Source organism: Dermacentor albipictus, chromosome 7 (genome assembly GCF_038994185.2).
Source record: "Dermacentor albipictus isolate Rhodes 1998 colony chromosome 7, USDA_Dalb.pri_finalv2, whole genome shotgun sequence".
In the NCBI taxonomy this organism is placed as follows: domain Eukaryota; kingdom Metazoa; phylum Arthropoda; class Arachnida; order Ixodida; family Ixodidae; genus Dermacentor; species Dermacentor albipictus.
The window spans coordinates 127776571-127804310 of record NC_091827.1 but is presented as its reverse complement, the minus strand read 5'-3'; the positions used below and the strand labels follow the sequence as shown (position 1 = coordinate 127804310).

Genomic DNA, 27740 nt, shown 5'->3' with positions numbered 1-27740 from the left:
GAAAGACCTAATTAAGAAACCAACCCTTATACATAGCTTTCATTGATTACGAGAAAGCGTTTGATAGAGTAAAAACCTCAGCAGTCATTATGGAATCGGGGTGTAGACGAGCCTTATGTGAAAATACTGCAAGATATCTACAGCGGCTCCACAGCCACCATAGTCCTCCATAAAGAAAGCAACAAAATCCCAATAAAGAAGGGCGTCAGGCAGGGAGATACGAACTCTCCTATGCTATTGACGGTGTGTCTACAGGAGGTATTCAGAGACCTGGATTGGGAAGAATTGGGGATAAGAGTTAATGGAGAATACCTTAGTAACTTGCGATTCGCTGATGATATTGCCTTGCTTAGTAACTCAGAGGACCAATTGCAATGCATGCTCACTGACCTGGAGAGGCAAAGCAGAAGAGTGGGTTTAAAAATTAATCTGCAGAAAACTAAAGTAATGTTTAACAGTCTCGGAAGAGAACAGCAATTTACAATAGGCAGCGAGGCACTGGAAGTAGTAAGGGAATACATCTACTTAGGGCAGGTAGTGACGGCAGATCCGGATCATGAGACTGAAATAATTTGAAGAATAAGAATGGGCTGGGGTGTGTTTGGCAGGCATTCTCGGATCATGAACAGCAGGTTGCCATTATCCCTCAAGAGGAAAGTGTGAAACAGCTGTGTCTTACTAGTACTCATGTACAGGGCAGAAACCTGGAGGCTTACAAAACGGGTTCTACTTAAATTGAAGACAGCGCAACAAGCTATGGAAAGAAGAAGAATGATGGGTGTAACATTAAGGGGATAAGATGAGAACAGATTGGGTGAGGGAACAAACGCGAGTTAATGATATCTTAGTTGAAATCAAGAAAAATGGACAGGGCACGTAATGAGGAGGGAAGATAATCGATGGTCATTAAGGTTTATGGACTGGATTCCAAGAGAGGAGAAGCGTAGCAGGGGGCAGATAGGTGAAGTTATGTGGGCAGATGAGATTAATAAGTTTGCAGGGACAACATGGCCACAATTAGGACATGACCGGGGTAGTTGCTGTTTACGCAAGCATTTTGCAAATGCGGCTCGCTTTTAAGCACCTTTCCTTATGTCTAAAAAAACAAATAAACATTCAGTATACTTTTTCAACTTTTACTAAGCTTATCATATAGTTCAGTGTTAACATACAGTAATCACAGGTGAGGTTACAAAAAGCAGTAATAATTGACAGTAAACACTGCTTGGATGGTGAAAAACATGGGAATCGGGTCATTTTATTTTTGACAACAACCTTTTTTGGCATAGGAGGCTCAGGAAATGGTGATGTAGCAACACTGTAAAGACTGAATAAGATAGATGTGGAATGCCTTGATGACTTCTCTTTCTGTTTTCTTTATTTTGTCTTCGAAAGGAATTTATTCTGTTCAAGATAAGGGAGGCAGCTTTTGCATCTGCAACAGAACATCGGTGGATGTTGTGTGAAGCACTTTTTCTTTGCTTTTTCACTACCTGAGCAAGGTAACTTTCTTTGTGCTTCATCACGCGATTTCTACAGTCAACTTCCATTAATTCTACCCTGATGAGACTGACGGGTCGAATTAAGATGCAAAAACCTGCTGAAACACCGTTGATTCATTTGGCAGTATGTGCTTGCGCAATTTGCCTCTGAAACGAACATGCATCAACTTTCTATTTGTCCAAAGTATAAACCAAAAGTAGAAATGACAACTCCAAACCAAAGTGGAAACCTACGCATACCTGATTTTTTAGTATGCCAGCCAACTTTCTAAAGTCAGCTTCGCTGTATTACAGTCATGATATGCGGTAAAGAATATACTGAAAAGATTTCGCGCCAAAGAACAACACACACAAGAAAGACGACGACACCATGGGCGCCTGTGGTGTCATCTTTCATGTGTGTGTTGATTTTTGGCGCAAAATCATTTCAGTATGCAAGATCACCAACTAGCCCAGCAGTTAACTCTTCTAACGTGAAGCATATGAATGCTACAAACATGGTTTTAGTTTCGCACTTGGTTGTACAGCTAGGCAATTTTTGGCTCAATGTCCTTGGAAAACAAAAACTGTTAGTTAGAATCAGATACGTACTACAATCAGACATTGTCAGCTACCGTTACAGCTTAAAAATCTTTCTCAGCTGGGTCAAAAATAAGCATTTCAGGCAGGAGATAGCGTTTGTATAACACATTCACTGTCCCCTAAGCTCTGCTGAGGCAGACGTTGCCACTAAAAGGGGTCGTTATTGGGGTCTGGTCAAGTTCGCATTATATGGCGAATGCCAGTTTTAGGATCAAAATACTGAATGTTTAGGCCCATAGAAATGCATGGGCACCGGCCAGGACCGAATTAACTGAAAAATGAAATTAACGAGAGTCGGATTATTGGAAGTTTACTGTACACCCTTTTCTGTTCTACAAGGACTTGTCATTTTAATATGTAGTTTTCTTCTATCAGTGTGGCAATGGTGCTAAATTTAGCATTTGAAATCATCCATCGTTCCAAGGACAAGTTGCAAAGTAGGGGCACATTTTGAGACTTGAAACATTTGCACATATAAAGGCAGGACACATTAACAGCTGTCCACTTAACATAAGTTGGCTGTATTATCTGCATAGTATGTGGTTGCTTTTTTGGAATGTGGTCATTCTGTAAAAGAAAGTTTTATTTGTTTCAAATAAATTTCTGGACTATTGCTTGTGTGTTTTCCTGTGCTCTCTGTGCTGATTGCGCTTTTGAAAGTGCAGTGAGCGACTGCAGACTGAAATGCACAAGGGTTCACTTCATCATGTCAGGAAGGATTTTTTGGCTTGACAAAGGAGCCTTAACCCCTACCATGCATACACACTTTTTTGTATAAACACATCAAATGAAAGAGAGTGACCTCATCTATTTTAAAGCCTGGCAATGTTAGACAGAGTGAAGTACAAATACCATTTGCTGTTAAGAGGAAGCTTTAGCTCGGGCCCATCTCCGACGCGGCCTATTCAAATACATGTAAAACGCAAAAATGTTTTTCTGAGACTACACCTGGACTGATTTTAATGAAATTTGTTGCATTTGAGAAAGAAAGTTAAATTCTAGTGACTGTTGGAAGTGGAATTTCGATTTAGGGCCTGAATTTTGTTAAAAAGATTTTCAAATATTCGACCGTTTGAAAAAAAAATAGAAGCACGTTTACAAATTCATAGGTCTGCATCAAGAACAGACATCGCGGTTCGGTAAACAGCATTTATTAGATCATTCAAAGCGGACAAATTCGATAGGTTATTTTACATCTTATGTGAATTTGTTACGTTGGCTACAAGGGTTCTGCAAAAGTTGTATTTCCATATTACTAAAATTTTTTATATTCATGTGTACATCAATTTTGTCCACTTTAGATGTACTATTACATTCAATTCACAGAATTGTATTATCCTTCATCATTGTCAGTTAGAGTTGTAAACTTGATAGCTTCGTATCTTGGAAATTTTCAATTTCTGCCAATATTTAATAAAAAATTAATGACCTAAATAGAAAATTCGGAACCAACATTCACTAGATTTTAAGCTTTTCTTTTAAATGCAACAAACCTCATCAAATTCGTTGCAGTGGTTGCCGAGAAAAATCAATTCTCCTTTTACATGTATTTAGATAGGAGCACCTGAGCTAAAGCTTCCTTTTAAGTATTGCTGCTAAAACCTCATGTTTGTGTATAGTATGCACATGCAACGCTGGCTATGCCGTGGTTGAGCCCTGAAACAGCTTTCTCCACGCTGCTTGCTATAGCAGTGCTGTGTTCTGCAAACTGAGGGCAAAACTAAAAATATCTAGAAGTTCAGCAGCGCAATTGACAGCTATTTCCGTATGTTCGACGCACTCCTGGCCAGGGACTTTTCGTCCTGTAGGCAAAATAGATGGCCGCCTCGGACGCTGTTTTGGAAAAAGTGCAGCATACCTCGAAAGCTTCCTCAGAATGCTTCACCAGCAGGTTCTGCCAGCGAGTGAAGTGGGGCACAATAATCTGACTTTAAATGCTGCTGCTTCTGGCTTCCATTTACTATGACATGCTGGTGCACCTCAACATGGAGCAACCCCATTTTACTAAAATTCTGAATTCTTCTACCAACATGGTGTGGTGTGGCTATCTATGATCACTGTATAAAACCAGGGCAAAAAGCATGTCTAGAAAGTACAAAAGCTGGTATAACTGTAATGAATGACCTGCAGTCATCCAAAATGTGTAAAATCGCAAGAATTGGTCAAGCTCAAACACTGCAGAGTTTAACTAGTCCTGGCATAATTTTTTTTCTTATGCATGTGTAGCTGTCATTCAGTCAATTACACTACGAAACTTCAAATTCCTTCTATGTGCAACAAATATATCCTTAATGCAAACATTTAAACATGTGCCAAAGGCAGTGTGGCCCCATAACCTGGTGACAACATTGCATGGTAAGTCACAAACAAATGATGCATGCTGCAGTTCATAAGTAAGCCATGCCATTATTAGGTCATTGAAAACTGAGCATGTTAGGACCACTATGCAGCACAACATTGGTCTTTCCTTTCTGTCTTGGTGCACACTGTGGAGTGGGTGCATGTTAAAAACCTCAGGCGATTAAAGTTAAGCCGGAGTCCGCAACTATGGCATGCCTCGTAAACGTATCGTGGTTGTGACTTATAGAACACTAGAATTAAATTAATTTTTTATTTAGATGTTTGAGAAGAGTCATAAGAAAATTTATTTAGTGAAGCAAGTCTTAGCACACATTAAGAATCGCTCAAAGCACACGCAGCTTTCAGTGGCATGGTATGGTCATACAAGCTGCCATGTAGAACCAGATTAATATAAAAAAGTCCAGTCCAAAAGTTTAATGTCAGTGCTCCTTTACATGTAAGCATGAGGGACACATCTTTAAAGGCATCATCTAAATCCTGTGTAAGTATATATTGGTGAATATCAAATGGCCCTACATCTAAGGAAGTTATAGGGTGTTATAACAGGAAGCCACAAAATTTTTGGTATGCACTCTTCCTATAGAGACAATATAGGGCAGCAACAAAATAGTTGGGCCTTGTGAAGAATTCATTCAAGATCTTTGCCAATTTGGCAGGTTCACTATTACTAGAGATAATGAAGGCCAATCACCTTGAAATGCTTGCCCAAACCTCATCAGCATTGCATCACTTATTTCAAATAACTTTCTTTTTGTCATTTTGCCAGATTAAAGTTCTCGAAAACCTGCTTGGCTGGTTTCAAGAACTTTTTGAGAACGGTTTGGTTCCATTCGAATGCAGCATTGTCAGTCTTTAGTGAACTAGACCCATCTTTACTGATATGCAATTAAGTAGATCAAAGCAGATGCTGTCAAAGTGCATGTGACAGAGTGTTAGGAGTGGGCATTCCTGAGTGATGTTGCCAAAAAGGGAGTTGTGAGCTTAATGCACATAGCAGCTGTAGCATATGAAAACTAGCACATTACTAATTTTTTAGATATCGCAGGACTTGCACTGATGCTGGTCATAGTCTACTATAATTTCCACCATATATGGCCCTTGTAATCACAAGTTTTTATTGTCCTACAATATATTCCCTCTGTGTACAATCAACATCTCTGCCAAGGACAACAGAAACAATACGATTGGAAAATGCAGAATTCTCCATCTGCGGAGGTGGCTGGCTGATTGCCGTATAAGATGCTTTGTGAGCTGGCATTGATGTCTAAATCTCAACTCATCTGCAAGCGTGCAAAATAGGCTTTGGGATACTTTTACCACAAGCAGAGACTAGAATGACTGTTGCCTGTGACATATGGCACATACCCATGACGAGGGATCAGCTAGGATTCCCCATGAATACAACATCAAATAGCTTTATATTCCCACTAACTTGATAGTACATAATACTGATATGTAACAAAAATAAACAACAAAGTAACTGAAAAACGAACAGGTCTACTACGATTGAGCCACAAAGGGATTAAGATGGAAACATTTGTGTTAATAGTATGAAAAATATGTGCCTAAGATGTCATCTTCCCAGCAGCAACAACATGATTATGCACAAACTAGCATTACTCTTCAGGTGCACTCCAGGCTGCTCACACCATTTTCTACAAGATTTGAAGCCCAACAGGCAGAAGGGGTCACAATTTGGCCAGTCAGAAGGGCAATGCGCTAAATACAAAAAAAAAAAACCTACAGGCCCACTATGCAATGCTTTTGCCAAACTATCCCAACCTTCAATGTGTGCAAGTCCACAATGACCAGGAAAAGAAGTAAACAAATTCCTTAAAGATGGAATGAAAAAGAAATGTTGCGACAATTCAGAAATGAATTCTTTGTACTTTCTAGTGGCACACGGATAGACAGCCGGTGGGCACAATTTGAATTTGAACTCGTGGCAGTGCTGCAGGGGCAAATACCACACTCATACTTCTGAAAAGCGTTGGTTACAATGCTGATTTGGAAGGGAAACATTGCAAATACTTCTTCAGAAGTTCAAGCATCTGACCAGTAAGTTGTTGAGCATGACTAGGGGAAACATCAATTTCACAAATAGCACCATTTCAAATAAACTGGCCCACTGCATTACTGTTTTTCTAAAAGCCTCTGTGCGCGTTAATACAACCTCAACCTGAGGCAGCTTAAATCTAGGTCCCATGGAATCGAAAAATACAGCGGCGAGTATAACACGTAAATTTGCTATCTTGCGAACATGAGCGAAAACTTCAATTTGAAAAGGTTTGCTCGAAATGAAAACTCACGGCTGTAACTCTGCTGCTCGTCGCCAGTTGTGTTAATAATAATAATAAAAAAACATCTGCACGATGAATAGACACTTCGATATTTGAAGCAGCTCGTTAGTGGATATCAAGGAATGTGCACTGGAAAAGAGCGAAACATGTAACCGACTGACTGACGGAAGTAAGGCTCACAGGATAAGTTCTGCCTACACCGATAATGCAGAACGTATTGTGCAATTAAATCGCCCGTAATGCGCAGCAATTACCGCACTCGATTGAAGTCGCCATCGCAGCGACGCGCCATTTATTTCAGGACCACGAAAAACAAGGTATTCACTTAAGTACAGCGGCGGTTTACCTGTCGGCAAGCCCCTAACTCGCATATGACGAAAGCAAATCTCACGGAGTCCAAGCCCACGATTGCTCAAGTCAAACTGCGCTCGCACGAATATCGCGCACATTATACGCTTTCGACACGCACAAAAGCGCGCGCAGAACGTCTTGCAGCCGACACGGCGGCAATGGCTAATCTACGTTCGAGAGTAGCTTTTTCAAAAAAGTAAAAACAAGCAACAATGTGACGTCACATCCTACATGAAAGAGTTGTTCTCCTCTCTCACCTTCTTTCAGCTCACGCATGCGTAGCGACCGCGGAGCCCTCGGGGGCGATGTTCAGGGAAGGTCTCGGGAGATGATCTGAAGTGGTGGTCACGCGAACTAGCGGCGCTGCGATCGCGTCTTTTGTCACTTTTTGTTTTGTTTCTGATAGAAATTGCTCCATTTCTGGTAGATTTCCGGTTTCAATTTTGAGAAGTTGTTATTTCACAGTTCTTAATTTTGAGCCTCTTTATGAAAATTTGTCATATCTGAGCTAGGTATTGTAAATGCGTTTCTGGTAATGAACTTGAAACATGACTTCTGCTTTCACTTCTGGTTTCATGTTGGTTGCGCTGCATTGTCTGCCGTTATCCTTCTCCGTTTTGTAGGTGTTGTGTGATATGTCGTGATTTGCTCTCTTGAAAAGCTTCTTGAAGAAGCGTTTCCGCGTCTCATGACAGCAAGAAGTTCCCTATGCCGTGCTGTTTTGCCCCCGACTGCACCAGCGGCCTAAGACACGATGCCGCTGGTCACCATTTTTTTCGCACCGCTAGAGACGCTGGAGAGTTTAAAAGTTGTGAACGCATGCTACACCGAAAAGACAAACGCCTCACAAACAAATCAAAACTGTGTGAACTCCACTTTGAGGACGACGACATATTGAAAGACTACAAGCATGTTAACTGTGGGTAACAAGGAAATATTGATTCCTCGCGCGAAATGGATGCTTGTTCCCGGCCCACTTCTTCGGCACTTTACTGAACTGCCTGAGCACATCTCAAAGCCAAAGAATGTGAAGCGAAAGCGATGTCCACAAAAAAAACGAGCGCAAGTGCCGGCAAGTACATCGGGCGAAGCTTGTAGTGACAGCGCTTCAACTTAATTCAAACCTGCTGTTGGGCTTGGAAGAAGGAACTTGAGAGAGAGAGAGAGAGAGAGAGAGAATAAACATTTTTATTCGGTGAATGAAGCTTTGGAGAGGCGTCCTCATTCCAGAATGCCTTGAGCTCGGGCCGCGTCCTGGGCACTCGCAATCAGCCGTTGCTGATCCTCGAGGTCGGAGCTGGCCAAGGCTCTCTCCCAAAGCTCGTTAGTGGGTGTAAGGGTTCGGAGGATTTAATGGTGCCGCTCTGCAACCCCCTACTATGTGCCTGAGGAACCCGGGCTCGGCGCAGAAGCGGCATTGCGGAGAGAATTTCGTAGGGTCTATTAGGTGATTTCTGGTTGGGTGCGGGAATGTGTTAACCTGTAGAGCTGGGAGGAATCGCTCCTGCTCTCTAGGTAGTGACTTTTGTGGGGGTGCATATGTTCTGCGGGTTAGCTTGTAGTGTTGTGCGATGTCTTGGTAAGAGACTAGAGGGTGCATGCGCTCGGGTTCAGATTCCTCGGCGTCGGCTCGGTGGGTCAGATCTCGAGCCACGTGGTTGGCGACCTCGTTGCCAGGAATGCCTTGATGAGCTGGCGCCCAGATGATCATGACTGATCTCGTTGACGGCTTTTGATTGATGATCCGGAGCGTAGTGATATGAATTCTGCCGCTAGCAAAGTTGCGGCACGCCTGTTGGGAGTCGGTCACTATGACTTCAACCTCTGTTTGGGAGAGCGCGAGGGCTATGGCCGCTTCCTCGGCTTGGAGGGGATAGTTTCGTGTGAGCGAAATGCTGCTCCGATGTTCTGTGTTGACGACTACGGTGGCTGTTGCGGCTGCGCGTCTGGAGTAAGAAGCCGCGTCCGTGTAGGCTGTAGAAGGTAAAGTGCCGTATCGCTTGTGCATGTCCATGCGCGGGCCTCCCTTCGCTCTGCGTGGCGCACTGGGTGCATATAGCGAGGTAGAGGACGTACGGTGATATGTTTCTCCGGATGGCATGATGCGCTACACACACCTGGTGCTCAACGAGCTCACGAACGTGACACTGCCTTCTGCGCTCTGGAAGTTCGAAATTGTTGAGGACGACGCAACATAGAAGCGATGCGCAATATTTTATATGAGGCAACTGGTAGCCAGGCATCTGCGAGTAATGAAAACTGTTGTGCTTGAAGAGGATGGTACTTGCTGCATAAACGGCAACAGCAAAATTCACAGGAGGCTATTTCGAGCTGCGACTAGCATTGCAAGTGTGGAAAGAATCCTGAGAGAAGCAGATCGAGAGCTTGAACATGTGTGCGGGCGTGAAAGCAGGCCAGCGTGACACGGTGACATCAGATAGTATATGCACCACAAGCAGTGCAATGTACTTACAAAGCAACTAGTCTGCGCGCGTTGTCTCAGGAAACTTCGACTGAGCATTGATGCTCCGAGCGCAACGCTCAAGCGATATCAGAAACTACGCCTTGCGAAGAAGAGGCTGCTTAGGCCGGCTGCTGCGCATCAAAAGCAAAAGAATGAAATCTTGGCTCTGAAGAAGGCTTTCTGAAATGACCGATAACAGAATCGAGGAAGCGTTGGCCGAACTTCCTTGCATTTATGACATCGTTTAAACAGTTGAAAGCAAAGTCTCCGTGTGGCGCGCGGTACAATGCGGACTGGCTTCTTAATTGTTTAATGCTGAGGATAGCGAGCCCTCGAGCATATAAGCTTCTATCTGACATGAATATGCTGCCCTTGCCCTCCATGAGCCGTCTCAGACAAATTCTGAAAGGAATACCATGCAAGTATGGTTTCAATCCTCTCTGTATGGAAGCTATTGGAAGACAGCTGGGCAACAGAGCAGATGGGAAGAAATTCGGCACACTGATTTGGGATGAAATTAAGTTACGCCAGGCGTACAATTTCAACAATTTCAACAAGTCAACCTTCAAATGGTGGTATTTCAAATGAAGGAACTGACCAACTTGCAGATCATGCGCTCGTGCTGATGTTCGTACCACTCCTGGAGAGCTGAGTGCAACCGATTGCCACCTATATAGCTTTACTACGAAAGGTGCTGCGCCTGGCAGGATTTTAGCAGAGCTGGTGTTGCAAGAAATAATGCAATTGCATAAACATGCATGGCGCTATATGGTGATCGCCGTAGTCAGTGACGGAGCTGCGAACAATCGCTCGATGTGGCAGCAGATAGGTATCAGCGGCAGCGTAACCTCACCTTCTCACAAGATTCCACATACATGCCTGCCTGAGCGCGCGTACCTTTATTTCCTGTGTGATGTGCCACATGCCCTGAAGTGTGTACGCAACCATTTGCTCAAGCACAAATATGGACAGGTGAGCTGGTAGGTTATTCCATATATAACCTGTGCTGATTGGCGTCGATAACTCGCTGACATAGCAGGTGCAAGCAGCCAGAAAGAGGGCAAAATTGCTTTGAGCAAAAGTAGCTCAAAATTACTTTTTTGCGCACAAAGTAAATACAAAGTGTCACTGTGTTTGTTGTTAGTTTTGTTCGTCAAAAAGAAAATGAATTAAGGTTTGACATAAATATGTTCATAGTACTCAACTTCGTCCTTGTCACTGCTCACAGATCACTTCCAACTCATTTGCACGTGCCATAATATCCGCGGACAACTATAAAAAATACATGTATCAATTAAATTTATTAGGCGAAGAAGCGTTGACGGGGGTGGATCAATTCACCACAGCGTTGTCTTCAGCTACTGCTGGGCGCGATGCGTTATTGTCCCTACGTCTGCACAGGCGCTCGCCGTCTTTAATGAATACACACCTTAAGAATCCCACATGAAAATGGGCTCTGAATTTCTAGCTGGAAATGGTCTTTCCAGCCAGGTTTCCAACTGGAATCAGCCCTTCCAGCTAGAAATTTTCCAGAGCCAGCTGGAAATGGCACTTTCCAGCTTGAAGTGGGATCCACCTCAGCTGGTTTTTCAGCTGGAAGCAGCACTGCCAGCTGGAAGTTTTCCAGCTTCAGCTGGAAACAACTGGATACAGCATTTTTTAGCTGGAAACAGCGCTTCCAACTGGAATCAACTGGATGGAGCATTTTCCAGCCGGAAGTAGAATCTATCGACTGGAAAGTGGAGCTTCCCACTTGCATCTGCAACATGCCCATATTTAGCCCAAGGTGGTGTTTGTATAAGAACGAAGAGCTTTTACTCTTGCAGCAGCAAAAAAAAAAAAATGTGTTTGTGTTGTGACAACAATCGTAATTGCATGAACTGCATGGAAATGCTCGTCACTCCGGGTACCTTTGATCGCGATCGGGATCGATAGCAATCTAAAGTGTCCTGTGTGATCGAGTTGCCAAAAAAAAATATATCTCCAGGAAAAACTGCCACTTTTATTGAACCTTGCTTGTAGTAAACAAAAGCGACGCGCTCTTGGTCGACACTGTGTTATTTGCTACATTGTCGATGTCGTCTAGCGAGGAGCCTGCCCGATTGGTCATGATGAGCCGTTGCGCAAACGGCTAGTGTTTACAGCATAGCAATTCCTTCTCTAACAAAAAAGAGCCTTAACACGTGGCACCTTCAGCAGTTCAGGCTGCAATGACCGCTGCTCCTATTTTTTCCTGTCTGCACGACGCCGCTACAATCGCCGCCATATTTGCTGAATACTTGGGAGCTTTAGTCTCGTATCTTGTCTTGATCTGCTCTTTTGACACTAATAATAATATAATAGCGTGTTATTGCAATATCAGTATTTCTCAGAAAAGCTCGGGTTTTTATTCACAGCAAACAGCAGCATTACAAAGGCAGGCCGAATATAAAAAATGTCACGACGCCACGGGGCCCTAGTTTCGTACAGCACATGGCGGAAACTGTCACGGCGAGGCAATTTTGCGAGACAACGAGTCTCTCTCGGGTGTGCGTGTGATCAAGTTTTTGTGAGGAACCTGCATGATCTTGCGCATGAAGTAATTATTTTTGGACAGTTCCTTCTCTGGACGGTGTTACAAGTACAGGCAAGCGGCTATCAACGGTTGTTATTGCTGTACTTTGTGGTGTTGTGATTCACCAGTGCGGATCGAAGAGCACCGTTTTCTCCAGCCCTGATTCTACAATTTAGAGGTAATTATTTCACTTGCTTATGTTTTGAGCGTAAGTTAATGTTTATTTTTATCCTGAATGTTGGCACGCTTGAGCATGATATCATAGGTCCCTGCTGTACGTGATGTTCGCATACAGGTTGATCATTTTTATGTTTTGCGGAATTTGGTAGAAATGGCCTGTGGCAGATATAATTCTTGTCGCTGAGCGGAATTATTCGAAAAGGTGCACATTATTAGCATGCGAAATCGAAAGACATCTTCAAGTAATTAGCAAAAATTGACAAATTAACTTATTACCTTGCTGCACATATTGCAATGTACGAATTGTAGCCTGTGAGTTTGCAAGATGGATCCACCTTAAATGAATTTCCAGAATTACATCAGTTTCGATATATTATATTCTAAAGTGTGAGACGAATAAGTGGGCGTTCCAGTTACTTTTGTGCTCCAATACATAAAAGAGCGTTTTGTTAAAAATTAAGTAGACCAACAGTGCACTTTTACGACGAGTTTGATGACATATTTCTAACTGGTGTCATTCTGGAAAGTAAGTCGAAGTGGATACGCCTGGCAATCTCAATGGCTACAATTCGTAGATTGCGATATGTGCCGTAATGTAATAAATTAGGAAGTTCATTATTGAATTTTTTAAAATTAGTTCAATATGTGTTCCGATTTTTCGTGCAGTAATCTCCTCCTCTGAAGGATCCAGCTCAAGGACTAGAATTACGGTATCTTCAACAGGCGATTTGTTAAAAATTGCATAAAACTTAAAATTATCACGCAGCATATGTGAAGTGCTTGCCAGTTTGCGTAAGCCCCTTTTGTCTCCAATAGCCCACTTGAATATATCGCCGTGCAGTGTTTGTGCCCAATGTTGCACATACGTACGTCTATTAAATACCAGTGGGTATATGTCAATCTGCCCAACGCAATAGAAGCACATTTATGGCGTGCTTTCACTGCAAGTGTGTGCTCGCAAACACGTTGCGTCGAATGGCAGGCATTTGAATTGGTGCAAAACAACAATAACATAAAAAGATTGGCCCTCAAGCTCCTGTGTTATTCAGCAGAGAAATGCTTCTTGGGAGGCTGTTGAGTTACATCACACGCCTAGTTCAAAATACAAATGAGCTCATTTGAATTCTATTTGCACTATAGCCACAGTCAATGGCGCTAAACAATTTAACAATCATTGCATAGCGTCTGCAGCTCAAGTTGAGAGCCTCTTGAGAGCTCAGGTTGAGGCCTTGCGCCACATAAACTGTAGAAGGGTCTGTGATGAAGGTAAACTGTGGTACTGTCCAAAGGCTGTTGATACAATCCACGTGATTTTGGTAAAGGTCACTGTTTACTAGAACTGAGTGGATTAAAGTGATGATTGTTTTAAAGTTCACTCACTATGTCTAAATATTTTTTTCAGATGGGGTACAAGGAGAAGTGCAAGTGTATTCCACATCTTGAGGGAGATGCAAGATATGCTTCCGCAATCCTTGCTGCAAGTGTTCAAATAAATGGTTGCAAGTTTCAGCACCGTGCTGTTTCGGCTGCATGTATTTTCACCGGACCAGTTGGTCTTGCGGCCAGTCACATTAGGAACTAACTGTGACTTGCGACAGCAAGCTAAGATCCATGCGAGTTCTGGCCAGTTTGTATCCTGCTTGATGCGAGCTTACACACTGGGATTTCACCTAAGCATGGCTCAACACCATGGTGTTGTCGCCAAGGCTCAACACCATGGCGACCGGTGCTGTGTGCCAGCCCGGTCTGTGGGTCTGTATACCCACAGTCCGGGCTGGAGATTCTAGCTGGAACCTCTTCCAGCTGAATTACAGCTGGCATTTCTTGCAGCTGGATCCAGCTGGAAGACCTTCCAGCTGGGACATATTCCAGCTGGATTATGGAACCGGAAATTTCACCCAGCTGGATTTTTTCCAGCTGCCTTCCCAGCTAGAAAAGTATCCAGCTGGGTGAAATTTCCAGTTCCATAATCCAGCTGGAAGTAAAAACATTTTCATCTGGGATAAGCAGCAAAAAACAAAGCCCCCGCTGAAGGGAGCACCGTGGCGCTTTTATAGGGAAAAAGTTGGTTGAAAAGCGGAATCGCAGTGCACGACCTCTCATTTGCGGTGTAGTTGCAGCTTCTAAAGACTAGCTAGACATGTGATTCAAAGATCCTTGGCATAAAATACTGGACAAGAGAAGACACAAAGGGACACACACAGCGCGTCTTGTCCCGTCTTTGAATCGCGCTACCGTACTCCCCTTGAAGATGCATTACCAACAAGCCCACATTGCAACCCTCATAAAATACTGTTCGGGCAGCCAAAACGCAGTCGTCAAAGAGCGAACGGCACAGGCCAGTTGGGGAAAACGACCCACCGCAGAGATGACATCGTAGGAGTAGACGATGCGCGCTGCGTGAGAGATATGTCACTGCAGCGCCGATAGTGCACAGACACCGTGAAGTCCCCGTTACTTACGCCCGGCAGATTTGTCACAAAACTCAGACTGCGTATCTAAACTACATTTACCGTCGGATAAGCGCCTACAGGCCTGTTGGTGCAAACGACGTGTCGCAGCAGGAGCAGACGACGCGCGGCGCATGACGAAAGACGAGACTGCAGCGCCGGTAGTTTCAGTGACACCCGTTTCGCCCACGTCGGCCAATGGGCTCGCATAGGGAGCTGCGAAACTGAAGTATGTCCAAGAACGTTGGGTCGACCTGGACATACAGTTTGGACCTATGGACACTATGGACCTGGAGGCGTGCGTCTATTTGTCTTAAAATCTCTCACGTGACCTGATCCTAGGTGCCTAGGGCATAGAGTTGCTCACTACATTACCTAGAGGGAAATCTGGCGCTGCTGCGCTGTGGTATGCATAGGAATGCCGGTATGTTGTGGATTCGGATTGGCGTCGTTCTCGGGTGTCGGCCGGCGTTGCGCGTACCCGGTGGTTCGAACGGGTGCGTTGCGTTCACCCAAATAGCCAACTAATGCTGATTTGGCTTGGCTCCCGCTGGATTTTTAAAAGGCGGAGGTATTGCGTTTTGCACATTTCTTGAATTTCTTGTGAGCGTATGTGAAACAGGGTGTAACCTTTCTCTATGGTGAAACCTTTTCGAGGTGTTTCTGCGTTGTATTTTCGATATAAGTGGTCTTCGCTGCCGTGGTTAGTTTGTTTGGCTGGTTAGTACATGTGCAAACGGTCTTTTGTGATGTTCTGTAGTTGTGGAAGGTCGTCGCCCCTATTGCAAGTACTTGCGTTGCCGCGACATCATTCGAACACTATACGATCAGAGCAGAAACAAGTGCTGTAACCTACCCCGGTTATTGTGTAGGCGTCAGCTCTCGAAGTATTGGTCAATGCACGGTGGGAGCCCGTTTCATCTGCGGATGCGTGCTTGCACCAACTCTGACGAAACTCTGCTCATTCGGTACCTATGAAAGCAGTGCTGTGTTGTTTTTGTTCCGTGCTTAGTTCGCCTGTTTACATACTCGCCTGAATGTGTGCTATTGTGATTTGTAAGTTTTCCCCCGTCGGTCTGTACCAGATACCTCGCGTTCAGCTGCTTGTCACCTGTGGTCGTTTTATAACTTTGCTGCAGAATTTTGTCCTTAAGTCGAATAAACTTGGGAAGGAAATCGTGAAGCTTTACTCCCGAAAAGCGCTTGTACGTCCATAGAATTTACAGTTCAAATGCAACACATATATCCTCATTTAAATTTTTTTATCTCATTTAAATATCCTCATCTAATTTTAGAATTTTAGATTTTTTTATCCTCACTTAAATTTATAATTTCAGTAAATTGAAATTGCACATAAACAGAATTCAATAAATTGAAGATTTCTATATGCACACCAAATAAGTTCTGCAAAGTAAAATGGTTTGTTACATTAAAGTTCAATATATGGAGGTCTAATTGTACAAAATTGATTGATATAGGGGTTGATTGGATACAGGGTGCGCATATTCACACGCCTGCTTCCTTAGTCAGTCGTTACGTGCCGGTCTACTTGGGTAATAAACCAAGCAACAATGTTAATGTTTTCGAACTGTTCATACATCGGGAGCACACCAAAAAGGTGATCTAAAACCTCAAGGCATATGGTGACTTTCTGTTCCAAAAGAAAAAAAAGTGATAGTAATGATTTGTACAGTGGCATAGCAGAGTAAACAAACAAAAAAGCTGTCTTTTTAAGACAATGCAACATTTTTTTTTCCTATTTACAGCAGCCGTGCAAAGTGTTCTAGATCAGTTACAATATTTGAAAATTCATTGTGATGGGCCAGTCTGTTTCCCTTAGTGTTATAATGGCCTCATATTCTTGCGAAGTTAATCATATTACTCCTGTATCCTTACTACATTGAGCTCCTGAAATGTTTTATCCTGGCCACTGCTCCTCCACCATGCTGCTTCTGCTTAATAGTTCTCAAGGCAATTATATTGCCCTCCTCTCCCTATTATTCAGGCAGAGAAACAGATCCACATGGCCATCACAAACTAATTTTCACTTGCACATGCCCTGATGTTCAAAACATTGCAGTTGAGCTAGAATCAAGCTAGAAGCTAGAGGGAAGCTAGAATTAGGGAAATGTGAAGGTTGTTAGCAAAGGTGCCCACAGTGTGTGAGGCCACAGTTTATGCGAAGATAAAAGTTTTGAGAAAAATTATATAAATTTTGCAGTTGATATTGTTGTTTTATTAATGCTGCTCTTGCTTTAGTTATCCTTTTTTTAGTCACCATATGTGTTAAATGTCACAGCAATTGATATTATAGCATTGACATATATCAGTGGGGTGGGGGGTCATCATCTGGATAGTTCATTTCTAATGCATACACTTTTCATGGCTTGTTCGCGTTGCCAACACCTACTGTATTACTTTGCAATTAAAACCTTCACAATTGTTTTTCGCACACAAATAAAACAAGCAGTCTAAAAATGTTCCTTCGTATCATGCAATATAGCGCTCCTCTAACCTAAATCTGTATGTTCTCGAGACACAAGTAAACAGCTACATGTTAGCTGCAAAACCTCTTAAATTTGCAACAATATCGAATATATTGAGACAAAAAAAATATCTTGGTGAACATATTGCTGCAGATGCTGACCAGCACATGAGTAGTGCTTCTTTTATTACAAACATTCAATCACACTGCAGAGAGTATGTACCACTTAAATCACAATCATTTTATTGAGATATTTTTGTGTCATTTGCATGTGGCAGAAGCAGGAAATAGTAAGCTGACTCTGCCCTAAAGCAAACATATGCATGAGGGAGCGCTTAAAGCATTACTTAATCAAAGCGAGGGTTTAGTGTCTAGACTTCACGACGAAGAGAGTTAAATGTGAGGTCACTTACCCTGTATTCTGAAACCATCTATGACTGGAAGCTTCATTCCACTGAGCTGAGCGCAGTGCCACCCCTCGACTGAAGACGACGCTGTGTTTCACAGTAATTGACATGAAGTTTAATTAAAGCTAAACAACCGCCTCTGTCAAGGAGTGGGGCTGCTGTGCAATTGAATCCAGGTGGAGTGTTGAGTGGAGAATACGGGAGTTAGTCATCTTTACCTATCCTCGAGCCTCTTAAGAGATTTCCTACAACATCTCAGCCTTTATGTTTTCTTACAGCATGGTTATTACAGGTGGTACAAAACATTCCATTGTAGAGTTTCTATAATTCTTTGAGAAAACATCCATCACCTCACTAAACAGGAATAGGCTCAATAGGTTCACTGGTATCATCTATAGTGTTTCCATCCAAGACCTATTGCTATTACAAAGCATTGCAGACATTCAGTGACGTAGCCAGAAATTTATTTCAGGGAAGGATTCTCCACTGGCCGCTACCACTCCCCCATCACCTCTCTCTCTCTAGCACTATATAAATGTGTGGAGGGTTTTACATCACACCAAGACAAACTCCTCGCACTCCCCGCACAGGAATGCTTTAGCAATGAGGATGCACATTTTTACGTTGCCAAAACAACATTGCTTAACTTCTGACAAAAGTTTTTCATTGCTAAGGCATGCAGCCACTACGCCTAAAATTATGCTATCAACCTTGTGCTGTTTTTAAAAATGACTATATCAAAAATAACATTTTGTTTACAAATTGATGTATTTATATAATGTATATTATGACCTTGTTGGTACATTACTTAGGAAAGCGAACTGTGCTAAAAACATGACAGCGCTCTGTCTTGTGTCTTCTTGTTTGCAGCCCAGACTTGTTGCAGCCCAAGTAACAGTGGAGGCCAGCGTTATTTTCTTACCAGATTTGCTAGTGAGTGGTTCAGCCATGGCTGTGTATGGAAGAGAGCAGGCACTATTTTGCAAGTCGCCTATTACTTAATTGCAGGCATTATGGGCATGCTTCCCTGACACCTGCCTATTCTAAAGACTGCAGAGCAGCAAACACAGCACATGCTATGACAGGGTAGGTGAATCTCGGCTAAGGCAACTGGCCACGGCTATCTGGTGTTGAGCGATCGAGCAGTGATGAGACAATACCCCTATGTTCCATAATTTTTCACTTCATTCTTGATGCCCTTGATGCGCGTCACCACCCTAGCCCCCTTACCGTATCCACCTCCCCACTCCCTGGAGCTCTCCGAAACTCTTTTCAGCTAATCACTGTCCCACTTTTCAACATTCACGGGGTTGTTGAATGACACAGCATTCTCTAACATTCCTATATTTATGTTTCTGTGTGGACATCGAAGCTATTCACCTAGCTCCCCTAGTTTGTTGTGGCGGCTTCTTAGCTTCCCTGGTCCAGCACCCCGTCCTTGATATAAATTGCCACGCGCAAATCAGCATTCTGTAGGCCTTTCTTTCTTATCCCGTTTTCTCTCCATTTTTTCATTCTTAGCAGTGTGTACAAACTAGTCTGAGAGCAAGCTCTTCTGAAGTTTATTAGCATAATGAAAGTCAGAGTCAATGGAAAGTAAAAGAAGAAAAAAAAGGTGGGGGGAGTGTTTTTTATGATTTTTCTAAACAAGCAAGTTGTAATATAAGTAAGTTGTATAATAGCAAGCACCAAGTATGAAAGAATAAAAAACGCATTTGCACTTCTCGTTTGACGAAATTTACTGTGCTTTTACAGAAATGAAAATCATTGAAAAGGAAGTAAGTGTTTACGTTGAGATACGAGCACGTAATCTGTAAGCCTCGTAAGCTGAATGTTTTATGTCAAGTAAAACAACATGAAATCCTGAGAGATTGAGCTTCTTAAGTACACGTGTTATAATAGGAACACCAACCTTCTTCAGGATGATAAAAGCACTGTAGATCAAGGTTCTCCACATAGTGGAAATATTGTTAAATCTGTTAAGATGTGAATGTGGGCAAGTTGGTAACAAATTTCTAACTTGCTAAAGCACATTACTGTCCTCGTCGAACTAATAACTATAGTTTCTTGTACATGTGTCTTGATCACATTCAGCACAACATTATGCATTTTTAGCTTTCTTTAATACATTCTGTAGCCCCTCAATGGATTCAAGATGCTAGAAACCTATGTTGAACTACAAAGTGCTTGCCATTAAAAACGACAAGAAGTCAGTTCCTGTGTTAGAAATATTTATTAGTCAGAGAAAGGCTAAAATTTAGTATGAACATTAGCCATGTCTTGAAGTTTTCATCCTACTCATTTTACAGTTGAAGCTAGCTTGCTTCTCAGGTTACTTGTGCTTAGAATTAAAGCACAACAAACAGATGAATGGCTTGCCGGGGCGTTATTCACAGAAAGTGGTCACTTTTCTCACTCTCACCGTAGTGTTTGGGCTACTGCTGGTACTGTTGGCCGCATAGCAGCCAGTGCAGTGCCACTGAGTGTCGTGTGCCGCTGTGCCAGTTTTTCTTAGCATGTGGACACTTCTACCACGAGTTGCTTCGATGTTGTCTCGACGAGGGCCGAACAGTGAATGAGCCAGTTCATCTTGAAATTTTATAATTGGCGTAGAGTTTCCTTCAAGCATGCCACGAATGTTCGACGCATTTATGATGGCACATCCAACAAGCAACTCAACAGCTACCTTTCTGTACCACTTGAGTCCTTTTCTAAGGCAGTTATGGTATAATGTCATTTGGTCACTATAGTCGACGCCCTTTTTTTGCTGCATTGTAATTGAGACCGGCCTGATGTTTCATGATTGGTGCGCCGTCCCTTGTTTTCTTCCCACTGTCCACCAAAGTTGCTTCATATTTGGCGACAGATGTGAGTATCAGAACAGGCCTCTTGTCCATCCACTTCAGTGCCTTCATTCCATTTCTGGACTGAAGTCCGGTAACACTGCCATTTGCAACCCTTACTTCAGTGAGATCTTTTCGCAGCCCTTTCCTCACTGAGCGAACTGTGCCACGAATGAAAGTGTCTTGCTTTAGAAGGCGAAGAGTGAGCGGGAAGCTTATGTAGAAGTTGTCTACGTACAGCGGGCACACGACTTCCTTGTAATTTTGCAGGAGTTTCATGCATACATCTTCGGCATGTCCGATGCCAACTGTTCAGTCACACTTTCCGGCATATACATCAACGTTTAGCCTGTAACCATCTTTGGTACATGCCTTGAACAGCCTGACTCTGTAAGAATGAAAGTCTGCCACGCCATGGCACTATTGTTTCATCTATCACAACCTCCTTTCCCGGCTCAAGCACAGTGGCAAAAATTTTGGTTCAATTTCTCTACCAGAGGGTGGATCTTAAAGACATGATCCTGCAACTCTGCAACCAGTTAATTGTCCGAAAAATGCCGGAACCTCAAAAGTATGGAAAAGGCGGTCACGGCTCATATTTTGACGAATGAGTTCAACACCATACAGGTTACTTTTGCCCAGTAGTGACTCAGATAGGAAGATGGACGAGAATAATACAAATTGGTATTCCAACAAATGCTTTCGTTTGTTCGTTCGGCAGTGTTTGTGATTGGTTTCCATCCAATTTTTCAACTTTGATTTAGATTTGGGAGTAGGAAGACAGAGGAGACCAATACAAATCAGTATTCGAATAAATGCTTTAATTTCTTTGGCATTGGTTTCCGTCCAATTATTCAAGCGTAAATTTGGATCTAGGAGTAGTTGACTTCAACACTTGTTGTGTGAACCGGTTTGTTTCATTGACCATCATTTGCCAAATGTCATCCGTAATAAACAGTGAACATAAAGATGGGTCATAACGGCTAGATGGCAACTGAATGATATTGGGCGGCCTAGAGTGTGGTGTCACATTAGGCGAAGTGGTTGTTGCCGATGTCCATTTCTCTAGAGAGGGGCTGAGAGAAATGAGAGCATCGTATCCTGAATCATTCACCTCAGAATCATCAGTCAGGTCTGACTCTCCATTCGACATGCTGGCTGAGGTCTGTGATGGTTCGTAAACACTATCTTTGTCACTGATTTCACTGTCTCTCCACTGCTGAACATCTGACACTGAAGCACTTGACTCATCCACTGGTGATCGCGAAGTTGCTGGTGCATTCTTCTGGCCCAAAACTAAGTATATTTGTTTCCTCTGCATTGTGCTTTTTTTCATCCATAAGGGGCATGAGGATCTATCTATTAGACACGGTGAAAAGTTTGGGAGTAGCAAGAAAAATGCAGTTACTTATTCCAACGGCACGTATTTCAAAAACTGCGGCGAAAAGTTTGCAAGAAATCCAACTGAGAAATGCGCCGCCACTCCACTCTCCAAAACAAACATGCCACCCCATGTCCAATGCAATAAAAAGATATGTTAGTTGCAATTTCAAACCTCAGATGGCAACACAAAAGCGAGAATTCTTGCGTGTGGGTCACTGGTGAGTCACGCCGCACACAGCATAAAAACGTTTTCATTGAGTGCATCGTGGATTGCCAGTGGGTCATAGCATTTAACATCAGACAATTGTCTACTGGCTATCTATAACCTCACACAACAAAAATCGTACCTCTGAGTTCAAGTGTCATAATGTTATCGCAGCAGCAAGCAGATGAATGCCCCTAACTTTGCTGCTGCATAGGAGGAGCACAGGCTGTGCTGTGATGTCATTCAGAGTGACACGTGACTTAGATTCAAGGCAGCATCAGTTATTTGTCGAATCTGTTGCTTCAGTGGACTAATTAAAGTTTAGAGAAATAATGAAAAATACAACCCGAATGTCTGGGTGCTTTTGTTTTACTTCGCACTGTAGCAAGAGAGATGAATTTCCGTTTCGTCTCCTTTTTCCGATGTTTGCACGCACGCAGAGAACGAAACTATACGTCATTGTCTGCTGTGTTCCCACATTGCGATCATGCTCTTTCATCCTCTCGCGTTTGCCTCAGTGCTAGGGCACTGACGTATACCGCTAATCACGTGTTCTCGTGTAGAGCGCGCCTTATCGTCCGCTACAGGAAACGAGACAAGCGCAACATCTCGCGCGACACCGTCACCGGAAGTGTGCCGGTGACGGTGAAAAAAAGAAGACGGCAGGGTATACCCGCCGCGACCCCTCGGCTCCGGTATGGGAGAACGCAGTGAAGGAAATTTGCTTACACAGGCGAAACGGGGAATGTCGAGAGAGTGTTTATATAGGCGGCGACGCTCGCCTCCTGAAATCATGCGTTCGCGGCACTTCAATCATTCTCTATCTGCTGTTAATGAACCAATTTGAAAAATGCTTGCGGTAGAACACTTCTAAGGGGGCACGTAACAACTTTCAGAGTATAACCAAAATTTGTTATGTAGCCTGTGAGGAGCCCTTTAAAACAATCTCGGTAAAAATCGGGTGTACCGTGGGATGTTGTTACAGCTGCGTCGAGCTTCACAGCCCTCTACATAAGCATTGCTGTGAAGCCTGTGGCAGAAATAGAGTTTTATTAAATCAAAGGACTGCATAGAGCGCGCTCTCGTGTTGTGCTACGTGAATTAAATCATTAGTTTCCTGCCTGCACAAACGTTTGCATCTCGAGTGGATGTGCAGTTCCGTCGTGTTTCGCAGCACTATACACAAGCACTGCCGTAAAGCTATAGTGGCAAAAGTACGATGTCATGAAACCAGATCAATGCATATACCACGCTCTTTTGGTGCGCTGCGTGAATGGAAACATTGCTTGCCTGCCTGCACAAACGTTTGCATCTCGAGTTAATATCAAACAAACCATATAATATGTGCAGTGTTGTCGAGCGCTTCACCGCACTGCATGCAAGCATTGCCGTAAAGCCTGTAGTAAAGATAGGGTTTCATATGAAGTCAAATTATGCGCAAACCTCGCACTTGTGGTGTACAAGGTAAACAAAGAATTCGTTCCCATGTCTCCGCAGTAGTTGGTCACGTTGACTTGTGTGAGCATATAGGTTCATGTGCCCCATCTACCTCTGTGATGAGAAAATAAGCAAGAATATCAGCTGCTATGTGTCGATGCATATGCTTTTTATTACGAGGTGTAGGAGCAGTACATCTTACTGCATGAGTAAACCACTCATGGAAACAGTACATTCTTTGAACATTGTAGTGATTTAATAGCCTAGGAAACGCGCTATATTGGAAGTTGCAATTTTTTTTCTGTTCGCAACATTCAATAGCTCAATGCTTTCTCTAAAAGCAAAAAAATATGAATTTCGCAGTGATACGTGTGCTGCGTCAGTAAGTTAAGTAGGTAGCACATAATTAGGCTAAACCAGAGGAATATCTGCAGGTAGGGACTTATACAAATTGTAGTACAGAGTATTTTTAAAAAATGTTTTCTCAAATGTTTTCAGTGTGGAGTAAGGAGTTGCATATGCGTCCAGCGCTGATTTACAGCGCTTAATTTTTGTTGAACCTTGATGTAACAAAGACGTAACACTCAGCATTCTACTTTGTTACATCAAAATTTTTTTACAATGGAACACTGCATTCTACTATACGTGCCCCTCATGCGCCCCAAAATTTTGTGCCCCTCTAAGGAAGTCACTGTTTTAAGTCACTGTTCTCCAAGTTTCGTCCGAAACTTAGATATCGCTACTTCCAACACTCGTGAAACCAGCAGCCACGTCGGTTTGCCACCTTTGCACCGGCCGCAAATTACTTTTAAAAAATGTGGCACGCGCGGGCCGTGTATATGCACTCTGCTGCGCGCGGACAGCCATATGCACGGGCACGGCCGGGCAAGAGACGTCGCGCGCTCTCCTACCCTAGCGCGCGCTTGATCACGGGACGCGGACAGCGCGCATATAGCTGCCATCCTTCTCGGGTCACCCTCGCACCCTTTCATTCGCAATTAACCCGAGCATGTGGGATGCAACGGGGCACTATAATTTTTGTCACACTTGGACTTTAAACCAAACATCAGGGCGATGGCGAAAATTCGCTTAGGGTGTCTAAAAATTGCTATCGCAATAATACACTATGTAGAAAGGTATTATGGACCCTAATAACCCCCTAATTTCCCAAACACGCACCCATCCACTGGCACGCTGCACACATGGATCCCGCGCGGCACGCTGCATCATTAAGGCGTATCGTTCTTCTCTAGCTCTATGATCATTTCTGCAGTAGTCACATGGCGAGAAGCTTAATTTCCAACCTATGCGCAAGTGTCGTACCTGAATTTCGAAAGTACACGGACCATATATATGTTGGCAAAATAATCGGAACTCCCTATTTAGACTCGCCAAAATTATACTTAATATTTATACATAATTTAGCTCATAAGAATATACTACTCAGCCGAGCTCACTCAGGCTCAATCTCGCCAAAATACTGCTCAGCTGGGCTCACTCAGACTCATGGGATGATCTGAGGGAGTTGACTCATCAGTGAGTTTGCCAGCGTATGATGTGTGCTGAACCACAAACCTGGCTTTCTTGAATAAAAACAGTTGGTCGCTGCAGCATATGGATGCACATAAGTGTAATTCAGAGAGCGCGGCATTGTAAAGGCTGCCACAGTTACCATGCCATGCTGCAGCTCATTTCAATCATGTCAAATGCAATACCCCTGCCAGCTTTTAGTCAGTCGATCAAATGTGATTGCTATTTATCTCATCACAACACCTCATTTTCCTGCCTAAGGCTTTGGGTGAATTTTCCTTGGCACTCATTTTGTTACTCTAACAGGTTACCAGTTATCTGTTGCCTATACGAAATTTGAAGTTGTGCACATGTCATGTGGACTCCATGCCAAACTCGTAGTACTGCATGCGTTTTTGCAGTTAGGTCTAGAGTTACATAATCGCATGTGGGAGTTACTTTGTTAGCAACTGTAGCTTTGGAACAAACATGTGCATGAGAGGGTGCTTAAGTGTTACCTGTCAAGACTGGGAGCACCAAGGCAACTTGTGCAGTAAAGGCATGGGCAGTACGAGCCCACAGATTTTACCAAGTGTGGCTGACATGATGCGTCTAGACTTCACTATGAGGAGAGCCAAGTAAAAGGTTGCCTATCTATCATACCTATTCTGGAGCCTTTTCTTGAGCTTTTCTAAACCATTAAGCTCAACGTGTGCACTTTATCACAGCATAATTATTACATGTGATATAAAACATTGTATTGTGCAGTTTCTCCAACTCTTCATGAAGGCATGTATCCATAGATTAAACAGGAATAGGCTCAATGGTGACATATCTCCACAGTAGCATCTCCAGGACCTCGTACTGTCACAATGCATAACAGACATTATTTAAGTGAACTCCAAAACTGAAGCTCTTCGATAACATTGGCTAAAATTGTATTTTTATATAGCAAAGTGATCATGCATAAATCTGTATGTCATGACAGAACACTTCGCTTCTCAAGGACTTTAGTTTACAATTGTTTTCAAGTTCAGGAAAATTGTGCAGTGGGCTAGTTGGTTCGACATACTTAACACTGTTGTGCGAAGTGACAAAGGGACAGGACTTGAGTGAGAAAACAACAGACGACACCTGAGCACAAACTATCAACTGGTGATTATCACAAGACAATGATTCTGCTGAAAAGTAGGAACCAAAGGAAAAGAGAAGTTGTGGAAGCATACAACCTCAAGGTGGACCCACAGGGCTCATGTGTCAGCCCGCCGTCTATTTCACTCAGCAATAAAGAGATTAGCATAATCGCTGACAATAGAGGGTGTAGGTAGACCGGGAAGAGGACTCCTGTGCATGCATGTAGGCTTTATGTACGCTTCACTTGCAGAAAAATAAACCAGTTCATAGTTTGCGCTCAGGTGTCGTGTGTTGTTTTCTCGCTCAAATCCTGACCCTTCATCGCTCTGCGCAACAGTGTTAAGTTTTCAGGTTGTTCACTATGTGATGTAGGAAGGGCTAAAGTGATGGGAAATCCCAATATTCTCGGGCATATCGCGATAAATATGCCCAAGTCAAGTGTCATTTTAGGCTTCACTGTCCCCTTTTATAGGGCAAATAGTAGTAGTTTGAATTCTATGGATGCTGGTTGCTTTTTCTGACTTAACCTAGGCGGTGCTCAGCTCTCAGTTGAAAGGAACAGGTAAGACTTGCCACATAAGCAGGAGGTAGCACTCCGGACTTAAGCTTAATATACTGCGTGCTTCCACAGCCCTAGGGGGCTAGTCTGTAAGTGTTGACTAAGTGGACTGTCCATTCCAGTACACGCTGAATGAATAGAGCACGAGAGCCCACGGTGACGATTGCCGCTTGCTCTACCTAATCAATGTGTGCTGAAATAGTCCACTTCGTGGATCCTTACAGAATCCTTCCCTAGACTGATGTTTGTGTTGGTAGGTTGCAAGTATTGCACTTCCTTTCCTTTCATGTGGGCAGTTCCCACATATGGATGTAATTTAACATATTGTATTCATATTGCCTTTGGTCTATACATTTATAATTCATGCTTATAACCAGGCCTACCAGCTCTTGTCCTGCATATTTATATAGCCTTCTCATTTCTGCATCAACACTGCACATATATATAGCAAATTGGAGTCATTCTCCATTATACCCTCAAGCACTTGAAGTAGACACTGCAATAACCCCAAGGGAGGGGGGACAGTAACGCAAAAACCTTATTGAGCTTGTAGTGCTGCTGAAGGATGCACACATACCATTTATGCTAAAATTCTCAGCACACATTCCAAAGTTTTTACGAGTTCGACTTTAGCTGGCTAAACTGAATGATTCATATTGAAGGCAATTCTTGCAACACTTGGTCAAACTGAATGAAACTGGACAGCACAATTAGCTGTGTTCGTCTACCATTTATACGACTGCTGCCCCGAGCATATTGCCTGTTACTTTGCCTTTCGTTCCTGTACCATCAAGTTCAAGTACACATGTACTTTATCACTATACAAGTAAAATGGCTTCAAGGCTTTTCCTGGGCATTCAACAGTCACTATTTATTCCTATTAACCTTCCTGCATGTGAAGGCAAAAGAAACTTATTAATTCATGCTGGAAGTATAAAAAGACAGGTATATGCGCAGAAAATGTTTATTTTGAGCACCGAGGTTCTTGCTGATGTAGATATGGTGCTGGCTCCCTCCTTGCCCGAAGCATGTGC

The 27740-nt window shown here is 43.1% G+C and overlaps 2 long non-coding RNA genes across 2 annotated transcripts; one reads left to right on the top strand and one right to left on the bottom strand.

Moving 5' to 3' along the window:
* Nucleotides 1-1225: 1225 nt before the first annotated feature.
* LOC139048159 (uncharacterized) lies at nt 1226-7232 on the bottom strand. Its single transcript, XR_011507588.1, has 2 exons — nt 7092-7232; nt 1226-1435 (listed from the first exon to the last, which is right to left on the bottom strand). It is a non-coding gene; the product is annotated as an uncharacterized lncRNA (long non-coding RNA).
* A 4579-nt stretch (nt 7233-11811) lies between these two features.
* Nucleotides 11812-13803, top strand: LOC135907101 (uncharacterized). The gene is made up of 2 exons (XR_010565893.2): nt 11812-12292; nt 13697-13803. It is a non-coding gene; the product is annotated as an uncharacterized lncRNA (long non-coding RNA).
* Nucleotides 13804-27740: the final 13937 nt, after the last annotated feature.